The sequence below is a fragment of the Panthera uncia genome, chromosome C2 (assembly GCF_023721935.1).
Source record: "Panthera uncia isolate 11264 chromosome C2, Puncia_PCG_1.0, whole genome shotgun sequence".
Classification (NCBI taxonomy): domain Eukaryota; kingdom Metazoa; phylum Chordata; class Mammalia; order Carnivora; family Felidae; genus Panthera; species Panthera uncia.
Window position 1 is genome coordinate 25,855,277 of NC_064810.1, and position 4,633 is coordinate 25,859,909.

A 4,633-nucleotide genomic window follows, 5' to 3' on the forward strand; every position below is an offset into this window, starting at 1 on the left:
CCTTAATCTCCTCTAGGTTTTGATAATTTCTGAGATTTTCCTTGTTTTTGATGACCTTGAAATTTTGGGGAGTACTCAGCAAATGTATTGTAGGGTGAACATCTACTGGAATCGGATGTTTTTCTCATGCATTAGACTGGAGTTATGGGTTTAAGGAAGGAAGATCATAAAAGTAAAGTGTGTCATTTTTTTCAACGTTTTTTTTTTTTTTTAATTTTTATTTATTTATTTTTGGGACAGAGAGAGACAGAGCATGAACGGGGGAGGGGCAGAGAGAGAGGGAGACACAGAATCGGAAACAGGCTCCAGGCTCTGAGCCATCAGCCCAGAGCCTGACGCGGGTCTCGAACTCACGGACCGCGAGATCGTGACCTGGCTGAAGTCGGACGCTTAACCGACTGCGCCACCCAGGCGCCCCAAAGTGTGTCATTTTTATCATATCTTATCAAGGGCACATACAATCTACATGATTTGTGACCATTGATGTTGACCTTGGTCAATAGGCAGAAGTAATGTTTTCCAGATTTCATTACTGTTACTTTCTCCCTATTTTCTTTCTTTTTTTAAAAAAAAATGTTTATTTTGTGTGAGAGAGAGAGCACATGGGTAGGTGAGAGGCAGAGAGAGAGAGAGAGAGAGAGAGAGAGAGAGAGAATCCCAAGCAGGCTCCACACTCTAAGTGCAGAGCCCAATGTGGGACTCAAACCCATGAACCATGAGATTATGACCTGATTCAAAACCAAGAGTCAGATGCTTAACCAACTGAGCTACACAGGCAGCCTTCTCCCTCCTATTTTCATACTTGGAAGGAAGTCACCATGTACAGCCTGCACTTAAGGATGGGAAGTTGTTCTCTGCCTTTAGGATGGAGTATCTAAATAATTTAATGTGGAATTCTTCTGAGATTTGTCTCTTCTGTCTCATTTGTTAATTTATTTAATCATTTGTTTATATCAGTATGGACTCATGGATACTTACTTTAACCTTCGAGTTGCAATCCAATTCTACTTTATTTTATTGCCCCAATTGTTCCAGCTTTGACCTTTGGGGATCTTTTAGTTGGCTCCTATGTCACTTTAACCTTTATCAGCTATTTTTTAAATTAAATTTAAAAAATTTGACCTCTGTGCTTTACCATTCATTCCTTTCACCCCTGAGCCCTGGAAACCATTGATTATTTATCTGTCACTCTAGTTTTATCTTTTCCAGAATGTATGTAATTGGAATCATGTACTATGTAGCATCACGTAGGCTAACTTCATTCACTTACAATATGCATTTAAGGTTCCTTCACATCCTTTATGGCTTAATAGATCATCTCTTTGTATCCTTGAATAATATTCTGCTTTTCTCATATAAATGCTGTACATATTTTGTTAGATTTATATCTGAATATTACATTATTTTCTTTTTCCTTTTTTATATGGAATACTTTGAAAATTTGTGTGTCATCCTTGCACAGGGGCCATGCTAATCTCTGTATTATTCCAACTTTTGTATGTGTGCCATTGAAGTGAGCACTATTACATTGTTTTTGGTGCCAATGTAAATAATATTGTGTTTTAAAGTTCAAATTTCATTTTTTTCATCATCAGTATAGAGGAAAGCAGTTGCTTCTGTATCTTAACCTTCTATTCTGCACTTCTGCGATGATCACTTATTTATTCCAGGAATTTTTTGTTGATTCTTTGTGATTTTCTACATAGACAATCATGCCATCTCTAGACAAGGACAATTTTATTTCTTACTTCAAAGACTGTATGCATTTTATTATTTTTTTTTGTCTTAATGTGTTAGGATTTATAGTGTAATGTTGAATAGGAGTTATGAGAGGGAATATCCTTTCCTTGTTTTCAGTCTTAGTGGTAAGCCTCTAGTTTTCCACCATTGAGTGTGATTTTAAATGTGGGTTCTTTATAGAAGTTTTTTTTATTAAAAATTTTTTTTTAACATTTATTTATTATTTAGAGACAGAGAGAGACAGAGAATGAGCATGGTAGGGGCAGAGAGAGGGGGGAGACATGGAATCCAAAGCAGGCTCCAGGCTCTGAGCTGTCAGCACAGAGCCTGATGTGGGGCTCAAACTCACAGACCATGAGATAATGTCCTGAGCCAAAGTCGGACGCTTAACCAACTGAGCCACCCAGGCACCCCCCCTTATATACGTTCTTTATCAAGTTGAGGAAGTTCCTCTTCATTCTTAGTTTCCTGAGAGTTTTTATCATGGATTAGTGTTAGATGTTAGGATGTGTCAAATATATATTTTTAATATCAATTGATATGATCATGTAAATTTTCTTCATTAGTCTGTTTATATGATTGATTACAATAATTGATTAATATTTGTTGAACCAGTCTTATATACCTGGAATAAATCCCACTTAGTCATGGTATATAATTCTTTTTATATATTGTTGGATTTGATAATACTCTGTTGAGGATTCTTCCATCTATGTTTATGAGAAATACTGGTCTGTAGTTTTCCTTTCTTGTAATTAATGTTTTCATTTGGTTTTGGTATTAATTAAAAAATTTTTTTTTAATGTTTATTTTATTTTTAAGAGAGAGAGACAGAGAAGAGACAGAGTGCAAGGAGGGGAGGGGCAGAGAAAGAGGGAGATACAGAATCTGAAGCAGGCTCCAGGCTCTGAGCTGTCAGCACAGAGCCAGATGTGGGGCTTGAAACCATGAACCATGAGATCATGACCTGAGCCAAAGTCAGACACCTAGCTGACTGAGCCACCCAGGCACCCCAGTTTAGGTATTGATTTTTAATGAAGATATTCCTGGTTTTTGAGTTAGGATTTGTAGCAGTACAATAACACCTATTTTATTCCTTCCAATTAAATTAAATTTGATTTATTTCAATTTGATTCAATTAATTCAATTCAGTACCGTTATTAAGTAATATGTAAGGCACTCAGCTATGTACTGCAGTGGATGATAAATAAACAGGTTCCAGCTCTTGGGTCTGACAATCAATGAATACGTTCCCTTAAGAGAACAAATTCTAGGTTGAATTAGTTGGTAATAGAAGAAGGAAGTTCTTTAAAAACAGTTTAATAAAACTTTGGTAGAGAAATGAATTTATGTATCTATCCTAGAATATTTGCTCCTGAAGATCATGGATTTTACCTGTTTTTGCTTTTGTGGTATCCACAGAGCCTAGAGAGACTTTTGGAATAGAATAAATACTAAATACATTTTTATTAAATAAAGAAATTGTTGGTATAATTCTGAATGATGATCTGCAACTGGCATTCTAAATCTCGGTATCTTCAACTGTCCTATAAATGTTTTTAAGTGCTTAATATGAGTGCTATCCTTGACAATTTTATTTATAATATTCATAGTAACATTTTATTTTCTTGTCACAGCATCTTAACATCATTGCAGTTGCCAGTTGTGAAAAATTTTTAAATTATGTTTTGATATATTTTTGATTGATTGCTTAGGAGGATATAAAGAAAAAAATTTCATTTTAAAATTAACCCATCTCCAAATCACATAAACAAGTTAATTCTTATTTTGATGATATTCTCACTTCACTACACACAGTGCCTACTGTCTGTCCTTCCCCTTTGCAGGGAAGTTACCTATAGAGTGTTCAATACAATGATAATGTTCATTACCATGTGTCAGAAGGAATATCTCTTCAATGACCCATGCACAAATTTTTCTTGTCTTAAACCTCTACTTTGCTCTTAGTTTTTGTGCTATATGATATGGTATACTGACCACATGTTCTTACTTAGCATTGAAATGTGGTTAGCGCCACAAGATAAAACTATATTTTTTATATATTGGGTTAAATAAAATGTATTAATAAATGAATTGTACCTATTTCTTTTGTTTAACATATCTACTTGGAGATTGAAAATTACGTGTGTTGTTTACATTATATTTCTATTGGGCAGTGTTGGAGATTGTTAAGGATATGTGGGGTTGCTATTTATTTGTCACTGGGAAGAAACTAATTGTGATTTTTAAATTGTGTATCATGCATCTACTGATTTTTTAGATGCCCAGAGAAAAGCACAAGCAACTTGCCACCTAAACGTTGATGTTTCCGATGGCTTTTCCAGTGGTGGGAAGCTGGTAACAAATTGGTTGAGTCCAATATTTATGAAAGAAGATGACCCTGATGGGTCAAATGACATATCTAGATAATCTGGGGGAATTATTGTTGGATCCCTAATTATGTGGTTTTATCTGGTTTTATTTATACATGAGTATTAATATTGTATTAGAGTTTATTCTTAAGGCTTTACCTGCTTTGGATCCCTAGACCACATTCCAATTAGTGTTGTTTCTCTGCTACTTTTTCAATAGGGGAGGGAGCTTCTGTTTTACTCTGAACATTCTCATTATCCATACTACTGACCCTTGAATCATACCAAGTTATTTCTCTAGCCTTGAGGTCTGTGCCTTTCATATTCTGCAGACCATCACACAATTTCCCCCATTATTTTTCTTAGCAAATTTGTCTCGGGTAATTTATACTTCATTTGTATTTCCACATGAGTAAAACGATCTAACTCACTCATCATTTTGATTGCTATCCTTTGGAACATTTCCTATATTTAAACTATTCTGGATTAGAGAAATCTCAGTACTTTTCTTTCCTGAAAAT

General features: G+C 34.9%; 1 non-coding gene across 1 annotated transcript; it reads right to left on the minus strand.

The window, feature by feature from the left end:
- Positions 1-1,417: 1,417 nt before the first annotated feature.
- On the minus strand, positions 1,418-1,521 carry LOC125922183 (U6 spliceosomal RNA). Its single transcript, XR_007457620.1, has one exon. It is a non-coding gene; the product is annotated as a U6 spliceosomal RNA (small nuclear RNA).
- Between the last annotated feature and the right edge of the window lie 3,112 nt (positions 1,522-4,633).